At 41.6% G+C, this 20158-nt stretch overlaps 1 protein-coding gene across 6 annotated transcripts in view; it reads right to left on the bottom strand.

Moving 5' to 3' along the window:
• The window catches only part of GREM2 (gremlin 2, DAN family BMP antagonist), a 102845-nt gene extending 84604 nt beyond the window's left edge, over window positions 1-18241 (bottom strand). For 2 of the 6 annotated variants that reach the window (XM_008535059.2, XM_008535064.2), the window contains exons 1-2: window positions 17399-17648; window positions 17159-17294 (exon numbers count right to left, since the gene is read on the bottom strand). The gene's annotated coding sequence lies outside the window, so the exon portion shown is untranslated. Of the gene's footprint in view, window positions 1-17158; window positions 17295-17398 lie in introns of all 6 variants that reach the window. The other 4 variants (XM_008535060.2, XM_070602596.1, XM_008535062.2 and 1 more) reach the window with 3 other exon arrangements.
• Between the last annotated feature and the right edge of the window lie 1917 nt (window positions 18242-20158).

Raw genomic sequence — 20158 nt, 5'->3', positions numbered from 1 at the left:
ATTGAAGTTAAAAGTTTGTATTTCTTAGTCTTGTGCCATTAAAGTTGCTCCTCCCATATCCAATCATCATACCTGACATCTTTGAACTCAGGCAAGATCTGGAAACCACGCCAAAACGATCTTTAAATAACTAAAACAGGCAGAGCAAATTCCGCACACAAAATCTCACCCATTTTTCTAGAAGGCCATCCTCCCCACAAGGCTGTGTGCTTTTATTTCATACTTAATTTTAGTAAGCTTAGTCACTTGGTGTGCCGTTGCTAATACAGCACATTCACAGGGTGATTGTGAGGAGAGAGGACGCCAGCCCTGCGGGGAGGGACAGGCAGTGCTGTCACATGGTTCAGCACCGAGCATACAGAGGCGAGCGCTCTCCACCACACGCGGGTTACACGGCTCAACTGCAAGGCATTTACAATGGTGCCTGGTGCAGAGCAAGCATTCCACCGATGCTTATTAAGTAAACGTAAATAAATTTGTATCTCTACAAAAAATGAAGGCCTAAAGGAGGGTACCTGATGTCACCCTGCATTCTCTAGGATGGCAATGCCTCGATGAAGGACAATTTCATCACCCTTAGTACACCATGTTTAACAGGGCAGGGAAATAAGTACCACTTTTTGAAAATATTTCCATAAAAAAAAAATCTAAACCAAAAAATGAGCAGTTAGAATGGTACATTTTAGTTATTTTCAAAATTCACTTAGGTGAAACTCCAACCTTTGATATCATCTGATAAATAGAGTTTTGTTGTAGTCTTTCTGTTTGTCATTTATTCTTTGATTTCCTGGTTAACATAGAGAATCTATAAAAATTCTGCAATGTGATGGAAAGTACTTCCTAGGGACAGCATTGTGTGTGGAGTCCATTTGTCGTGGGAGAGCAAGCTCAGGGCAGAGTGGGGGCTGAGGCTCTCATCCAGCTCTGGCCTTAACAGCGACCCTGACCCTAAAGCAAGGCTCTGCATACCTCATATACTTAGGTGCCTCCAAAATGCTGTCAGCTTGGGGCCCTCTCCCGCTCCCCACTGCAGAGACAGGCAGCTTTCAAGACACAGAGGCCACTGCCGCCCTTTACACTTCGGTGTTACGGGGGAGCAGATTGTACCGCAGCGGGAGGCTCAGCACTTTGCCTGGAATGTCTCCACCCCACCCCTCTGCTCCCTGATGACATTCTGAGTGTTCGTCAAGGCCCATCTCAAATGTCTCCTCCATCGTGAGGCTTTCCCTCCTCTTGCGCTCCCCATGCACCACTGGAAAGGACAAGAGCCTTCTTTGTGGCCCGCTATCACTTGGCTCCGCTCTCTTCCATGACATATGTAGCAGTGTCCTCTACAAGGAGGCAGCAAAGCATGGCGGCTGTGAGCTCCGGCTTTGAAACCTCACACTCTGAGGCCTGAATGCTCTTTCCACCAGTTCTGTGTGGCAAGACCTTGGATGTGTTTACCTTGCTGAGTCTCACCATCCTGATTTGAAAACCCAGCATTATACTGCCTACTTCATAAGATTAGGTGAAGATTAAATGAGATAATGAACAAAACTCAATCAGCAGAGTGCGTGTCATATGGAAAGTTCTCAGTGAATGTTCGTTAGCATTGTTACTATTACTGATGTAAATTATGTATGTGTCTTTTTTTAACCAAACTGTGAGCATCACTGATGAATCCCTAATAGTGCCTAGCCTCGTCCTGGCACACAGTAGGTCCTCACTGTTTGTAAATGAATATATGTGATTGTTCTCAATGTCAGTTAGATGACAGATGTGATTTGCAAGGACTATGATATCTTTAAGAGCTTATACTACCTTAGTGACCAGACTTCACTCTTTTTTCCATGCCTTTGTTTGCCCTGCAATGGCCCAGCTTTTGCCTGTTGTCCCGGTGTAATTATGGATTGCATCCTCTTTCACTCTGAGAAGCGGTCTGGTTTGGACAATACATTTCACGGTCACCTCAGTTTAGAGAGGAGCCACATCAGCTGTGTTCCCAGACATTCAGTTCCTCACGCACCACATCTGGCATCATGGGGAGCAATCAGCGGCTGCAAGGAGTTGGAATCCTTCACACAGAGGAAAGCTCAATAAATAGCTGATAGAAAAGAATAAGTGGATGGAAATTGGGTCATTCTTTATTCTCTCATTTTCTGGAAATAAAATAGGGAAGAATATTGGATCTGAATCTAAGAGAGTAGGAAAATTCAACTGAGAAACTCTTGCTGCCATTTAGAAGGAGAGATAGGATAACTACATGGGTAGAACATTAAAGAATTTAATGCTAAGTCCAAAATAAGATATAAGGGGAAGACTGAAGAAAAACTCCATAAGCTTACATATTCTCTGTGGCCTCACATGTACTTATAAATAATATTTTCAGAGACTCCTACAGTGAAATTTAAAGAAAGAACTTAGTTAGAGTCTTCTTCTTTTTTTAAATACTAGGCAATGTGGTACACTGACCTGGCCCTTAGCAAAAGAGGTGAAGTAGATGTTTTCTTCACTAACTCTCAGCCTCCTTTTCTTAATTTCTTTTGCTCTCTCAGTGTTGTACCCCATTCCCTCCCCGTATACCCTCTTTCCTTATGGCCCCTCCCCCTGTGCACCTGTAAACCAGCCTGGGCAACCCAGGGCTCTTTCGGTCAATCTTCAAATATCCCAGCAGTACTTTTTTTCCAAGTCATACTCCAAACTATGGAATGGAAGGTGTTATTCCCTATTAAGGGAATTTCAGGCACTAAAAAACCCATTGGGAGGGCAATCTGGGGATGAGGATAGTGTTCTGGAACATGTCTGGAGGCAGCGTATTGAGTGCATGGAAAGCATGGGTTTTGGAGTAGGGCTGAGTTGGGTCTGAATTCTGGCTCCATTTTGTTGGCAGTGTGGCCTTGGGTCTTCATTTATATCAAAGGGAGAATAATAAGACTTGACTCTAAGGGTTGCTTTGAAAATGAAATATGATTGTTTGTAAACACCCGATAATGCGGCCAGGTCATAATCTAGCATGAAGGTTTTGTGTTAGAGCTTTGGCGGTAGACAGACAGAGGGCCTAATTTTTGCTTAAGGGGAAATAACCTGACTCTCAGGCTTCTGGAAAACAGGATAACAATGCTCTTCTCAGGATTGCTGTTAAGGCTTAAATGCATGTAAAAGACTTACTCCAGTCTTTGGATTACAAGAAGTCCTAAATAAAAGTTGTGGCTACTATAATAACAGCTATAATTAGGTTGTCCTGCTATTGTATGGGCTCAATGAATGATAGAATTATTTTTGTTGTCATTTTTATTGCGTCATTAGCATCCCTGAATTCATTTGGGAGGTGGATATCTTCCTGATTTAAACATAAGGTAGAATTCTGAATCTAATCAATCATTTCCTATAATATTTCTTATATTGGGAAAACTTAGCCAATATTTGAGAGATCCTTATATTTTTCCAGGAAGAAGCTAAGGAACTGCAAAACCCTAGAGAAATTACTTAACTTTTTCTGTCCCCAATTATTACTGACCGTGGTCATTCGTGTGAACCCACCCAATATAAGAGGGTGATGGAATCTAGTTTTAATGCCCTCTCGGGCCGTGGAGAGCAGTGCAGCACCCTCCAGGTAAACTTGGGTTATGAAACAGGATTCCAATTCAGCTGCCTCCTGTCACGTAGATGGACCCAAACTTAGCCTCTGATAGAAAAACAAACATTTGGTTATCTCTTTGTGCATACTTAGGGGAGAGGGGAAAAAAAGAAAAATAGAAAAGGATCTGACCTTTTGATATTTCCTTTCTCCATCCTGCGTTCTGGCCGGTGCACAAGTAAATAAAGGCTGGAAACGACCAGCCTGCTCTGCGGTTCTTCCTCACGAACTAAAATTTTATGATCGTGGTTCCAATCCTTCTAGAAAAAGCCAGAAATGAGACCACTGTCTCTGGTGTGCAGCAAAACCAAGAAGCCAGAGTGCTCAGAGGGCAGAGTGCAAGAGGCAACTCCTCGGCCAGAGGCAGGCAAACAAGCAGGATATTTTAGATGCCGCAAACTATATACGTTTACTCATCCTTCAAGGAGCTAGGTGAAGGTTGCACAGATGATCGATTGTCCTGTCACAAGGACAGCAAAAAGACGGAGCTGCTAAAGAAATGATGTGTGAGAGTTGTCAACTGCCGAGCACAACAAGCCATTATCCCTTCCAGTACAATCCCTACCAAGCAAAACTAGAGACGCACGTTTTCCTTTTTGCCCTGTTCCCACTGCACTTTGCTGGGAGGTAGCCCTTGCTATTGAACATTGCTGGTGTTTGTTCACTCCCAGTGGACTGGAAGCTGCTGGAGGGCAGAACTATATCTCAGTCTTTTTTATATTCTCAGTGCCTGGCATATTGTCACACTCAATAGATGCCTGTTAAATATATATAAATCAGAACTCTGACAAAATTGGGCTAAAGTTCTAAGGTGATGGCCAATTTGTTGGCATTCTCTGTGACTTTGTTATATGTACAGGATTACAGATGCTTACTTTCAAATCCACGTGCTCTAAGTTGTTCATTTTTTCATGCACCCCAAGCATTTTCAATGCACTTACTTTATGCCAGCTACTGAAAGGGTTCCACAGATGGGAAAAAACCTTTTGCCCTCCTTTAGTGAGATTATTGAGTCTGTGTCATGAATCTCAGTCTATATATTCAGAAGCCGCCCTAATAAATAGTTTTGGGTTTATTTAATAGTTCTGGCTGTCATTTGAAACAGAAAATCAGTTCAACACCACAGCAGTTAGTATTGACTAAATAGCTCGAAACCTCAATTGGCCAACGTTTTAATCATATGGAGACAATCTGAATTTTACTGCCATCAGGAAACAACAGGAATATCTAATGTGAGAATTAGGAATGCATATCAATTTTCACAGTGCAGTTTGGTAATTATGAAAGCACACTTTCTTGTCGTCATTAAAGGGGCTTTTTGGTAGCCAAACTATTGTTCTGGTGTGCAGTGAGTCCAAAGCTTCCACTGGCCTCTCTACCTTTGATCTTTTGAGTTTCTGAAGTTGTAGGATTTTGCATGCTACACTGATAATCTGGGAAAATGTACAATCACTATAAAAGGAAATTTTTCTATTAGTCCAAGAATAATCGTTTATAGCAAAACCACCTGACAGAAACATGTGGGTGCATATCACCCTTGTGAAGACCAAAGATATTTTTACAACTGAGGATTATTTTCTTCCCTTTGCACAAATCCATATGGTGCCTATTCAAACATCAGTCATCAGCAATGCTGTCTTATTCAACCCTAGGAAAAGAGTTCACAATTTTTGCTCCAAATTTGGGTAAAAAGGACTTTTTATTAGAAGTTAGTTGTTTTATCTTCCACAGCCCAATTACACGAGGTCAATGGCATGTAAATTCAACTGGCGTAGGATGGCAAACAAATGACGTAGCCATGGAATATGGCTTTTCTGCTTTGGCCATATTCTGCTTGCTCTCTGCCCTGCTCCCTGCTGCTTTCTCTCCTGGACTCAAAAGTCTGCTTTACTCTGCAAGGGATAGTACTGCCCCCACAGTGAACAGTCCGTCTGTTGCTGACCCATGTAGTCATCTGGGGGCACCATGGGTAAGGACTCCTGCACCTCATTCGTTCATTTATTCATTCATTGAATAGAGAATAATGAGGGAGGTGCCTATTATTTACTGGGGAGTCTGTCCCAGGTGGATGTCTGGTTCCAAAATAAAAGGAGAGAGTAGGCAGAAGGAGCACTGTGCCAATGTGACCAGGCTCAGGAAGAGAAGGATGTTTTCCTCCAGAGAGTGAGAAACAGAAGGGGGAAAGTTCTGGATAGACTCTGACCCAAATTTCTTTCTTTCCTGAATCCTGTCCAGAGGATGCATTTATTGGTTAAAATCATTCCAAGTATGACCAAATAAACCAGTCCAAATGGGGCATTTGGACTAGAGAAGACACTAGTGTTGGGGATGGGGAAAACTTGACTGCATATATCCCATCCTTGCTCCAAGCAGAGGGAAGGAGAGTCATGTCTAACACTTCAGTAGGCCCAGATGCACCATAGCACCTGGGAACCTGGGAAGGAGAATCGAAGGCTCCTCTACTCCTCCTCCTACTTGATTCCATTTTCCATTTGTTCATCACTTGAGCTGAAGGCATTTCTGGGCTTCTAGAGACATTTGGGACTCTTTCAATGGGCCTTGGAGAATTTAAGCTCTGGGATTATTTAGCATTGCAGAGAGCAGGAGAAGAAAATCACCCAAATTAAACAACAACATCAACAACAGCAAATTCTACTGCAGTTACTCAAAGTCCTTCTACTGTCCCCAAAGCAAAATGATTCCTCCTCCACTTTGGCACATAGCCTGCAGGCTGCACCTTGGACCTTTGTGAAATCTGTCTTACGACACGTCAGGTACTGTTGATTTAGGCTCAGCCTAATAGTGAGGGTTCACTGGGGCGCATGGTGTAGGAGAGAGGGCAGTAGACGGGGGATGGGGAGCCTGGGTTCCAGTTCTACTTCTACAACAAACTAGCTTGCAGCCTCAAAATGCACACAGCTTTCTGGGCCATCAGTTCCTTATCTGCAAAATGAGGAGATTAAATAAGTTGTTTCTTTATATCTCTAAAACTCTATGAGTTAGAAGGCATTAAACATGTAACAGGCGTCATAGGTGGAGAAAACAGAAAGGAAATTATGAAAGTGGCACTGTGTGATCTGCCCAGGCCTTACTGGAGCATCAAGAATTCTTCGTTGGAAGCAACACCTCAGTCTCTAAGACCCACGACACCTTCTTCGTCCACATCTTTACCAATTCTATCCAGTTTTCACCTTGTGCTCTTATAATTGACATGCGTGTCTTGTCTTCCCCATTAGCCATAAGCTCCTTGAAAATATGGCCCATCATTTGACATTCTGCCTTGTCTAGCTCTGGTTCCATAAATATTTGTCAAATAAATCAGTGGTTCTGTGAAGAGTGTTTAATTCACTCTTCTTCCAAATAATTATTATTTCCATTTAAAAGATAAACTTAAGACCCAAAGACTGTTATTTTTTTTAATCTCAGTTCACAAAATTGGATGTGAACTCCCAGTTCCAAAGTATTCACAGCAATGAGCTGGTCTTTTAGCAAACATTCCCAGTTACTCATTCTGAAGACCTTTGCTTCTCAGCCCCAATCCACTAACGTCAAAAACCTGCAAAAACCAAAAAATAATAATAGTTGCATTTTTGTGCCTGGGCTGAAAACATTATCCTATGTAATTCTTAAAACAATCCTATACCATTTTAGATGAGGATTATTGATACCAAGTGAGTCCCACACAGATAAGAAGGAGGCAGGTTTATCTGACTCCAAAGGTCGTGCCCCAAGAGCAGTGGCGCACACGCTCTCTGTGTTTGATTGTCTGCCCACACAGCCTACCTGCACTCTTCTCTCCGAGTCTCTAGCATGAACCTGAATCAAAGCAAGGCGACAGAGCCAAATTACTGAAGGAGACAGCGGTGTTTTAGAGCTTTGTTGTGGTGAAAAGGCAGTGAATCTTATTTGGAGTTCTTAAGCTCTTGGGTTGCTGCGTACTTAGTCACTTCATGGCTGTGTGAAGTTAGGAAATTCCCTGAAGGTCAATGAGACTCAGTACTTTCTTGGTAAAATGTGGACAATAGCACTTACCCCAAGAAGCTGTTATAAAAACTCAGTGAGATGCTGTATGTTCAAATACCTAGAACAATACTAGAATGCATAGTATGTGCTCAAGAAATCCTTCTCTCCCAGTTGTCCTCTCCAGCCCGAGCAACGCCTCCAAACAATGCCCGTGACCACAATGGAGGCAGGCCACACTGGCAGGGACACCTTGGCATCCTCTAATAAAGAGAACTCCTCTTGTCCTCAACTTAAGTAAGTCCCAAATAAAATACTTTACCTCCCTAGAAATTACCAGAACCTGCCAAGGCCCCAGCAATCCTGAAAGCTATTTGCTGTCAACACTTCCAGTGAGTTGAATAGGGAGACGTTGCTCATTTTACCATTAACGGGAGACTTTTCTGTGGTTTTTATTTGGGTCCTCAGTGGCCCAGAACTTAACAGTATGACGTAGGAGTAACGTTTTCCCTGAGCCCATCTTGTGATGATACTTACATTGGGTAAAATCAGAAGTATTCTTTTTCAGATTTGTCTTCCCTAATTTATTCTTTAAAAAAAGGGGCCACTGATTTTGCAACAGTAGTGACCTCTATAGGGGCATTTATTCATTCATTCAGTTGCCAAACATTAAGCATCTTGTACCAGAGACACAAAGATGAAAATAATCATGGCCCCTTAAATATCTCAGAGTACAGCAGAGGAGAAAAGATCCTGCATTCCAGTGCAGGATGGAGCTATGGAGAGGAGCCCACACCAATAGGCTCTGACTCTTCCAGGCACCAGCCAGCCCCGATCATCCACTGTGGCCCTCAGCCATCCAACTCACACATCCAAGTAACTACTGATGTTGAAACCAACCCCGTTACAAACACAAAGATTCGCGGCATGAGGTATGCCCTCGGGGCCTCTTCCCTCCTTACAGAAGCTGGTTAACTGGCTCAAAGTGGTGCAAATTCAAGTAGACGAAAGAGATAGACTTTTCCTTGTCGCCTTGTCTTGACCATGTAGAGCGTGAGTGCTGGGTGGCAGCATCAAGGCCCAACTCTATATTTGATGCACGACTCCCCTTGACTGAATTCCACCCAGCACGCACCCCAACCCCTGCCAACACAAGCTTCCTTGGTTCACATGCTGGCCCATTTCATTTGGAGCAACTTCAGGTGTTAGAAAATTTGTTATCTAATAAACCAAATTTACTACGCTATAGACTTTACATTTTTTTCCCCATGGACCCCTTTTGAGTCTGATGAAGCCTAAGATCTCCCTCTCAGAATAACGTTTCTAGGTTCAGAAATATATAATATTACATAAGAAACTATATATATGAAACTATATATATGTATGTATGTAGATACATATACATGTACATGTATATATATCATGTACATATATTTATCAATATATTTTAAAAACTAAAGTGTGATATAGATTTATATGGTCTTTTTTATAAGTGTACTAATAATAAGATCTAGAAGCAGGTATAATAACTACCATAATTTTGAAGTACTGATATATGTGAGCGATATTTTGAGACATCTGTATCAACTGTAATGTGATATGAACATAGCTCTGATTTCTACTGGTGACAAAGCCACGGTTCTGCTGTACTACTGTGGTTTCTTGCTCACATTCATAACTAAAGGGAATGTGAAATTTCAGTTACAGGGTAGTCAAAATAAAGATGCAATTTTTTCCCATTCAAATCCACTGATTCGCCTGAATCCTTATAGATTCCTCCAAGGCAAAGAACTCCTATTAAAGAGATTTTTAAAAATCTGCCCTGTGCAACCACATAGAGCAAATTAGTCCTCTTGACCTCATCTGCTTTTTTTCTAAATTAAGTCTTCCAATCCAAAAATGACATTGTTTCTAGAATCTTCAGTAACTTTATGACTTTACTCTGCATGAGCGAGAGTTTGTTAATTCCTAAATTAAAGCACTGAGCCCAGAAGGTCAGTGAGCATGCCAGTATGGTACGACCAGCCCATGTAACCCCAGAGGCATGATGGATAAATTTGCAGGAACACCTTGGCATCCTCTAATAATGAAGTTTTCTTTCAGTTGGGAGAATAAAAAGCTGTTAAAAAGGTTGATTTAGTATTTTAAAGTCAAAGCAGTAAGGTCTTTTTCTACAGGAGAATTAATTTTTTTTTCCTGAGGAAGATTTGCCCTGAGCTAACATCTGCTGCCAATCTTCCTCTTTTTTTATGTGGGCCACCATCACAGCATGGCCACTGACAGATGAGTGGTATGACTCTGTGCCCAACAACTGAACCCCGGCTGCCAAAGTGGAGCACACCGAACATTGACCACTAGGCCATCGGGGCTAGCCTGAGAATTAATTGATTTTTAATGACAGTTTGATTTTCTTACTGAAATGATCATTTTAAATAGGTGTGTGTGACACAAGGGGTGAAAAACACAAGGCAAAAAGAGAAATTTTTTTCCAGGACAAATGACTGTGTTTGTCCCTTGTGTAGCCTACGCGAGATGTGTTTGTGTAAAGCCTTTGGAAGACTGGGCCCGTCAGCGGATAAGCAGGAGTGTCTGTTCCCAGCTGTAAATGAGATGTACCTGTATCTCAATGGAGATACAATTCATTAAGCACCAATTCTGTGCTGGGAGATTAAAAAAAAAGTTAGAAATGGCCTCTGTCCTCAAGGGAACTTACACAAGGGAGACGAAAGTCATGCTACCTGGCGGAAGGTGGGGGGAGTGGCGGGGGAGGGGGAGGTGGTATACCTGAAATGATGTAAAGTAAAGATTTGAGCTATTATAATGAATAGGCGTATATTGTCAAATGGCTTTGTTAATAAGGCAAAAATAATACCATGGATTTTCAGAGCATCCTGTGTTATAATACTCAGGAAACACCATTAAATTAGTAGGTTACTCTTGGTCTTTCCCACTACTTTTGAGCTCTTCACTATTATACCCTATAACCTTGCACAGCGCCTTGCACATAGTATCTTCTCAATGTAGATTTATGAATAAGTGACTGAAGGCACAGCACACTCTGGGAAATGTTGCGGGGAGGGGAGGTTGGTTTGAAACTCAGTTCTGCAACTTGCTTAGCTGTGTGACTTTTTGAAAGCTCTTAATTTCTCTATGCTTTAGTTATCTTGTCTGTACAATGGGTATGAAAATAATAATATTAGTTAGGATTTTTGTAATGATTAGATGATATCAATAAAGTCTTTAGCAAATAATCTTCCTTCAAGAAATGTCAGCTATTATCACAGAAGGAAATGTGTAGACCTGATGTTGAGGGCTGGAATGAGATCTTCCTTGTGGAGAGTGAACTGGAGAGACTGTAGGCTTTCCCAAAGGTCACACCTCAAGTGAGGAAGACAGGAACAGGGCCAACCCAAGGCTCCTAAGTTTCTCTGGTCAATAAATCTTAATAGCAACCAGATAACACTCTTCTAGGTCAAAGGAGTCTTAACATCGTTTCCGTCCGAAACAAAGCGAAGTTTCTTGTCTGCTTCTTCCAAAGTTTATATTCTCTGAGTTCACAGAAATGAGATATCTTAAGTATTTGTTCCATATTGTTGGTCAGGTTGAAGTCTTGGAAATGTATGCCTGACGCTCCACATCTCTGAATTGCTCCAAATATTTCATAAGGAACAATGAGGGGTGGTCTTTGTGGGCTAAGGGATGTGGCCCAAGACATGAGCACACTCTTAGCCGAGGGGTTAAACCAACACACATCTATTTTTCTCTCAAGCTGTAGGCTTGAGGGTGAATATTTTCATCCGCTTATGCTTGATCAAATGAGACCCTCCTATAGAAATGAACCTAAATCAATCAAGATTATTGTCATTTACGTAATTTCAGTTATTTAGCTAGTGCTATGGAAAGATGTTTGCTGTTTTTGTTTTTGTACTTGTGAATAACAGGCTTACACAGGAAGCAAATGCAACAGTGTGTGTGAAAATATAAGGGGTCACCCTGGTGATAATACCCATAATATTTTATTATTGTTATTGTTGTTGCCGCTGCTGTTGCTATTATTACACAAAGAAGCAGCTCAGTAGATATCTGTTGAATGCATGCTTATGTGAATGGTTATGCTCTCAGCTATCAAATGTTTTGGTTACAACCAATCATCTTAATCAATAAAATTTGCAGAAAATAAACCCTCAGGGGTGTTGTGAAGATCAAACTAGATAATCTGCACAAATATGTCTAGTCTAATCTGGCATATGTTAATCATTCAACAAATGTTAGATGAATCTTAATTGGTAAAATGATTAATAAGGGAAAATTAAAGGTCACTTGAAAATTTGATGAAATTTATATTCCCAGCAAAAGCAATTGGCAGGGAAACCTCATTATAGAGCTGCCAAATTTTTATTAACTATAAAAGTACAACATCACACATCTATCAACTTTCCCCAAATGCTGCTACTATAATTAGAAAATATAATGCATTATCCAGGGTTCGTGTTATAATTGCATAAAAGCAGAGCGAGGCGGCTAGTTTTCCGCAGATAAGATTAGCTTCCTTCCAGGCGTTGGAAGCGCAGCTGCAGTGCCAGGTTGAATAATATTTTTAACGCAGATGCTGTTTGTACTGGACAAAGTCAACTGAGCATTTCACATGAGCTGGTCGAGTGTCCCCTGCTTGACGTGTTCTCTTTTTTTCCCTTCTCTCATTGTTTAAATAAATTATAGGAGAGGAGAATTTCAGCTTGGAACGGCTACTAATCCGTACCATGAAAGTCATGCTTGGGAATCTTTGTGTTCTTGGCGTCACGTCCTTCAAAAACTTTCCTTCAAGAGGATTTTTCCATAAGTCATGTATTTCCTTTGTTTCTAATCCCCTTGCATTCATAATTCAGAAATGTTTTCTTAGGGAACAGACCCTCAAGTCTGTCTTGTTAGGAAGGATATTGTATCCTCGAGAAGCTTATGATCTTACGTGCCCTGCTTTCCCTCTCAATCAGGTAGGTGTCTTCAAAAAGACTTCCCCTCCAGCCGGAGATTGCTTTACAGGAAAATAATCTAGAAAAGGGAGATGGAACCCAGAGTTTCTTGACTTAAAGGAGCTGGGAAGAGCTACATTAAAAACTGAGAAACAACAGTGGAGATTCTTGGTCTTAGACTTGGGGTGATAAATCCTGCCATCCTCCCCGACTCCTCCCACCCCAGATTTATTTCTCCCTGTCTTCCTCGCTAATACCTGACTATTACAGCATCGTGTTTGGTTCCATGGCGACTCTGGATGAATCTTCTCCTTTCATCCAAGCTTTCTCAGCATTGGGGCACCACGTAGTAGTTCCAGACAGTAAGTGGGAGTACAGCAGAGGCTAATCTGGTTCAAAATGGGGGAGACACACAGTGACCTCCCTTTCCTCCCAGACACCAAGGAATCTTTACTTTGTCCTTGAAAAAACCCTTTGCTTTGATTCAAGGGCACACACCTCCTAGCAGAGTACAGTGGCACCAGAGAGAAGTAGTGATCAGAGCTTCCAAGTCCTCATTCATGCACACAAGCTCCTGGGGGGCCGGTCCCCCAGGCCCCCCAGGATCACCCCTCCAGAAACCTCAGAATCAGTCTTTCTTGACATAGATGTCATGGCTTCCCTCACCCCAGTGCACCCAGCCCCAGCCCCACATCCCTTCTGCCTTCTCCTCTCTCAGGAGTAACCTCTGCTTTTTCACCTAGAAGGCTTTTGGCCTGGGCCTCTCAGACATTGTTTTATTGCATTGATTTTTTTTTTTTTTTTTGAGGGAGATTAGCCCTGAGCTCACATCCACTGCCAATCCTCCTCTTTTTGCTGAGGAAGACTGGCCCTGCGCTAACATGCATGCCCATCTTCCTCTATTTTATATGTGGGATGCCTACCACAGCATGGCTTGACAAGCGTGCTAGGTCCGTGCCTAGGATCTGAACTTGCCAACCCCAGGCTGCCAAAGCAGAGCACCCAAACAGTAGCCAGTTATGTGGTGGCTGAATCCAAGATGGCAAAGAGACAAGGGTGTTCCTAAAGCTAAAATCACCAACCTAGCTAAATTAGGATTAATCACATAGAGATGATCACTGCCAGTCACAGGTGGCCCACTTTAAGAGTGATTATTTCTCTCTTCTATGCACATTTATAGTTTGTCCTTAGAATATGACTGATTTATGAACAGCACAAGGAAACAGCTTTTAGCTGTGAGTTTTAAAAAGTTTGGATTAGGTTTCATATGGACTACATTTGACTTCTCTGAGCTTCTAAGAGGCAGACACATAATTTTTATTTTTTAACACGTATCTTAGACTCTGGATCCCACTAAGAGAAGCTATTCCAGCTCTTCCATTTTGAAACCAAATTTGCTCAGCTTCTGGAGGTACGACTGATTGTCAGCGTACAAAATGTATCCTTGTGGGCCCGGACTTACATTTGAGACTTGCTTAAGGCCGGGTCTACTGACAAAGCAGCTCGGACACAGCTCCCCTGCAGAACCAGCTCAAGAAACCCCATTCTTTCTTTTCCTCTTTCCTTTGTATTCTGCTTCCCTTTCTCCCACCCATCTCCCGACAGAGTAAAGATAAAGACCCAAGAGCTTCAAAGAGTGAAGCTAATTAAAAAGAAAGGGAAATTGAGTTCTCTGTTAAAACCACTGCTTTCCTTGTTTTGCCAGAAGGAGGCAAAGATAGCAGCAAACTTTTCTGAATGGTGTATCCCTTTTTAAGACTCTAGATGCTGCTTTCCTAAAGGAGGAGGGTACACAACGTTAGGGGGACATTTTTTAGCCATTTGGGGATTGGAGTCACCCCCTGGTCAAGAGAAGGCATCTCTTTTCAGAGTTTGCATGCTGCCCTCTCCTGGTCTATATGTACAGGAGTGTTAGCAGCAATCACATGTATTTATTCTCATCCCATACCTATGTGTGAGGTACATGTGTACGCATGAGAGTTTGTTTAGCATATTTAGGAAATCTCACCAAAAGAGTATACTTGGGGCTAATTTGAGAAAATAAACTTATTATTTCTTGGGCTCCTGGGTTTATATTCAAGGATGCCCATCTTTCTACCCTCTCATTTCATTCCGTGTTTGCTTCGACACTCTCCCTGTTCATCCTGTTCTCCCACATGGCTCTGGGACTCTGCTCTGCAAATCAGTGCTCCACCCCGGGCTGGCTCCTATGGATGCACTAGCCAAGCAAAGACCTCCTCCCAACCAGAGGTGGTGGCAATGGGAAATATTCTGAAGTGGTCTGCATTTAGATGAATAGTTTGAGGACCATATTTTACCCTGCTGTGTGATCAAAACTAATTCTACACGTTATTAGAAAAAGAAACCTGTGGTAGTTCCAATCGATAGAAAAAGAGAACTCTGTGGTAGGAAGAGAAGCAGCACAGCAAACGGAGAGGTAGACGGCACCGGAGCCCTCACTTATAATTGCATACTTTCCCCTTCAAAACAATTTGTCTTATGTATTGGTTCTTTGTGGGACTTGTTTCAAGCTCGATACTTGGAACATTTCCCCTGGTTGAAATAATTTGTTACTTTTCTCCTAAATACTTAAAGGACCCTGATACTAAGAAAATGCCTGCCACCTGGCGTGATTGCTGTAGCAGGTCTGGAGGACAAACGTGACTTGTCTAATCAGCTGTGTGCCTGCGTCTGTTGTCTCTCCGTGTTCGTCCTTGACCCAGGCCGGCCAGTCCTCTCCCTATCAATAAGAACTCGGCGCCCAAACTCAGTCTAACTCCTCGCCTTTGCTTTAGAAGAAGAGGAGGGCTAAGGAAGAGGTGTTTACTTTCAAGAGATTTAAAGGCATGTACCTTGTTTAAACTTTACCAAACTTATACCTTAAGGGTATCTAGAGCTCTGGCTGGCTAAGATGCACGTGAATGAACTTTTGATTCTCTCTCTCAATGAAGGATGATAGCACAAAACAATGGGTAATCAAAGTATGGTTTATATATATCTTTGAAAAGCCATCAGTGTCTCAGTCCATACAAAGTGCATGTATATATTCAGTCTCACATCTACTGTCACTACCAACATGTCCAACATTGCTTTAGAGTTTGAATGATGAGATGGAAATTTATTTCAGATATTATATTCACAGAAGATTGACAAATGTTCATAGTGATACAAAACTACCCTTTTAAGAAGAGAATTTAGTTAGATCAGTTAACTTGTATTTATTTGAATAGGTAAATTCTTTACAATCAGGTTCCTCTGTGATGTAAAAAGAGAAAAATATTCATCTATGAAATAGAAACATTCTCTCCTAAATATAATATTCACCTGCCATGTCTATTCTTTGACACAATTTCAAAATTACCCTCTTAAATCATTCAAATCTGGCAATGGGCAAAAATATGGACAGTTTGCATGACTCCAAATTTCTCTTAATGACAAAAGAATATGTTCATCTGATAAAAAACAAAGTCAATGTAAATCCTCTATGGTGATATGTAAACCACATGCCTCTCTCACAAATTCTTTATCTTCCTTGATCAGGCACACATGTTGGGATCAGCATTGCCCTGAACACCAGGCATGACTGAGTGGGGAATTGATTGTGAGTTATCAATGGATGGTTTGGATATGATCCACTAAGAATCCACTGAGAAGCGTGCTAGTTAGACTTGAGATAACATATTCGATTGCTCCTGCACCTGCTGCAGCCTCCTTCTCTTGTTGAGCTAGAATTCCGACCTGTGTATGTTCTCCACTGCAGGGCAAGCCCTTTTCATAGGGATTAGGAGCAGTTGCACACTGATACTTGAGGATCGCCCAAAGCAAGACTCATCTTTTCACTGAGCCTTCGTTCAGTCCCCTCTGACTTTTCCAGGGAAAGACCGAGATCATTAAGTCATGTTAATTTAATCACAAGTAATCAACAGGGAAAAAAAGTTATATAACCATTTTCAAAATTCAAAATCAAACATGGTTAAATCCCAGGAGACAGATTTTTTTTTTTTTTTTTTTTTTTTTACAAAACTCATGTCTCAAAATAAAAGGAATAAAGAAAGAAAAAGAAAAAAATGGCCAGAAGTCTACCAATGTTAGGATCAAATAAAATTAAACCAAAAATTGACATTTCCTTACAAGTATTATATTTATGACACAGTTCCAACTCATGACTTTTCAACGTAGTACCTGAGGTCCTGGAACTCATCCTGCCTGTGGGTGCAGAATACAAATGCATTTGCGACACATAAGACGGTGTAAAAATGAATCAGGTACACAAGAAGAGTCACTGACAACCACATTTAAAAATACCTCTCTCCCTTCTCTCTTTTTTCTCCTTCCACTATAGAATAGTGATACACTGATTTTTCACTCATGAGATTAGTCCTCCTTGGCCACACGCTTTAAAAATCAAAACCATGCCCAAGTCCACTCTGGTTCCTATTCCTCTGGGGAAGATATTAACCTGATAGGTAGATGGGAATGTTCCCACTTTCTAACAATCAGATGGTGACTGACTTGCTATACATCATAATTATAATAAAGATCGCCAAGACATACAAATGGGCTGCATGACAACATGCAGGTATTGAAGTTATTTTAAAAAAGAGCTCACGGTCAAGTTTGAAGGTCCTTGCTTTACACCCACGGATAACTGAATAGGTGAATAAACCTTGTGGCCCCGGAACGCAGCTAACAGCTTTAATTATCACCGGTGAATCAGGCGAGAGGTTCGTTCAGTGCTTTCTATTCTGACCGGCAAGGGAACAAACAATGTCAATTACTTTTAAGTGCCTTGTGAAGATAGAAATCAGAAACCGTGTCTGTGTCCGATTACTCGTGACAAGCTGCATACCTGCAATGACGTGATGGAAGCCTCCTCCTCGGGTCCCTTCTCTCTTTCTCTGCGTTATAGAGTCCACTGCGGGGTTTAAGTTTGGTCTCCCGCTGCCGCGCTCAGCTGGACCGCAGCCGGCCGCCAGCAGACGCCCATAAGCAGCGCGGGCCGAGTGTGCAGCCCGGGCTGGCAGCCCTGCAGATGTGGAAGGAGCCCGGGGCTTAGCTCTGACTCCTCTCGGCGCTGCATGGGGATATTATCACAGTCTGGGATTTCTATTGGCTCTGAACACCAAACAAATCACACCAGCCACCCCCCTTCTCGCTTTCACTCAGCGCTTGTTTCTCATCTAAGCCACAAACATTGCAGCCACACACACTTCAGTCGCTTGCAATGTTTCTCTTTTCCTCCTTCCAGTCTGTGGATTTACAACCTTGTGGTCAGCTGTAACATTTTTTTTAGCAGACTTCCAATCCAAACCTTCTTGTTTATGTAGAGAAATTCTCCATCCCCTAAATCCGCAAAAACCACTCACTCCCCTCAGATCTTCTTCCTCCTTTTGTTGATGGGTTTGCAATGTGAAGAATGTACAAAGCCTGTGTGTGATACATCCGCATGCACACACACACACACACACACGCACACGCACACACACCCCCAGGCTCCTTTTGTTTTGCATAACTGAGGCCTCTGAAATTAAAAGCAAGCTGAGCCCAATAAGCTAAGTGAGAGCTCAAGTAATAAAATCTTGAATGAATTCAATGGAAAACACTCATTGAGTTGTTTTCTGTTCCAAATAGCGCTTTGGTCATTATTATCCCTATTTTTGTTTATTGAATGCAGAGGTTTCTAATGCAAATCAGACTCTTCTGCATCCAGAGAACTTGGGACTATGACGCAGACCACTCCTCGCGCTGCGTGGGCTCGGTGAGTTCTGTCAGAAGGCTCTCACGACGCCTGCGCGCTTCCTCTTATTATTATTTTTTGGTTTTTTCTCCACTGACAGTCTCAAGACCGAGTCTCCTTTAAGGTGATTCGCTAGCCAAAGAAGACCCGTCAGACTCTGCTGATAAAGTTTCCCGGATTAAAAATTTTAATCTGCGTATATCAATAGAGATAAATCTTAGTCCCCTCAGTAGAGAAAGAGCCCAAGAAAAATCTTCTGGGATCTTACAAACTTGGATGGAAAAATTAGGAATAAAATAAAGTTTCCCTGTGTTTTATAAAACAGACCTGGCCTTAGTCTTTCCCCCAAAATCATTTTCACTGGTGCTGATGGAAATTTTAATGACAGTTATTCTTGACAAGAAGCCATTGCTTCTGAAATCACTGAGCTCTATTTTGATTTTTGACTTAATTTTTTCTAATGCTATCCCTTTGTATACTATTTGGTATTTGATATTCTGGTTCCAGCCCAGATCGTAACGTATCTTTTTGCAAAATCACAGGCAACAATAGTTAGTTCTTGAAATTTATTATCACCAAGTAGACTACCTGCTTGCTTTTCCTATTTGGGCCCATTCCAGGAATTCTGAAATGAAGCCTTATTTTCAGAATGGGTCAACCTGAAATCAGCTGAAATTGACAAAATAAATACACAACAAAACCACATTTGGTTTTTGGTTTCTCCCAACCACAGCCCAACCTCAAATGGCATATCCGTATTACTTTCACAGCTCCAATCCATTCCCTTTCCTGAGGTAGGGAGTTAAAAAAAAATAACACTATCACAAATCTTTGAATGTGTAGAGTGCATTTCCTTTAAAGGTCTCCACAGTCTCAGGAAGAAAAGAGTCGTGGGTAAGACTTCCCAGATTTTCCAGGTGGAGAAATAGAGTCGGAGAATGATAAAATGATTCGCTTTGGGTTCTGAAGGTAGACAGCTAGCAGAGCTGGAGATTGGGTGACCGCCCTCCTTCTTATCCTTTGGAGATTACTTTTCTATACAAATTGTTCAACTCAAAGGAAAGTGAAATGTTAACAGACAGATTGTGATTCCTGCCCGCCTTTGCACAGAAGCACCAACAGTTCAGGAAATCATCTGACCAACTTGGTACCTAGTTATTTTACACATTTATTCTAGGATAGATCATGATATGTTCAGATAAGTTGCCAATAACTTGTCCTTTCTCAGAATTGTCGGTTTAGAAAAAAAAAGTGACTGATAAAGACAAACAGATTGTTATATTTTCTGCTTGTTACTTTTGAGGCTCATTATAGCTCTTTATATCACTGGAAAGACATTGTAACTAAAAGCATGGGTGACTGAAAGTTACAGATAAATGTTATACTTCATTTTAGGTAATAATTCAAGCCCTCTTTCCTTGTTAAGGAAGAGCGAGGCTGGATGATCAGGGAGATGACTCTTCTACCCAATTAGTTGTGTGATTAGGAGAAAATAAATTGTTTGCATTTATTCTTCTACATTTATCCTTTTGATCATTTTGCTATTTTTAAAAGATTTTTTTTTAAAGACATTTCTCAAATGCTGCAGTTCAGTTAGCCCCTTATAAATGACCTAGATGGTAGCAATTATTAAAGCTCTCACATCTCAGCGTGCACAATAGTGGACTGCCAGGCAGATCAATGGCAGCACAATCCTATTTTATTTCCCACTCATTCAGCCGCATCAGGATCGCCCTGTTTCGTTCAGTGTGGCACTTTCTACGAGAGACATTCCCAAATTGGCATGTATCCAGAGGCGTCGATAAGACAATGATTCTAGATATTATAATTTATAAGAGATGATGGAGAGAATTGGACAATTTATCTTGGAGA

Source organism: Equus przewalskii, chromosome 31, assembly GCF_037783145.1.
Source record: "Equus przewalskii isolate Varuska chromosome 31, EquPr2, whole genome shotgun sequence".
Lineage (NCBI taxonomy): Eukaryota > Metazoa > Chordata > Mammalia > Perissodactyla > Equidae > Equus > Equus przewalskii.
This window is presented reverse-complemented; position numbering and strand designations above follow the sequence as displayed.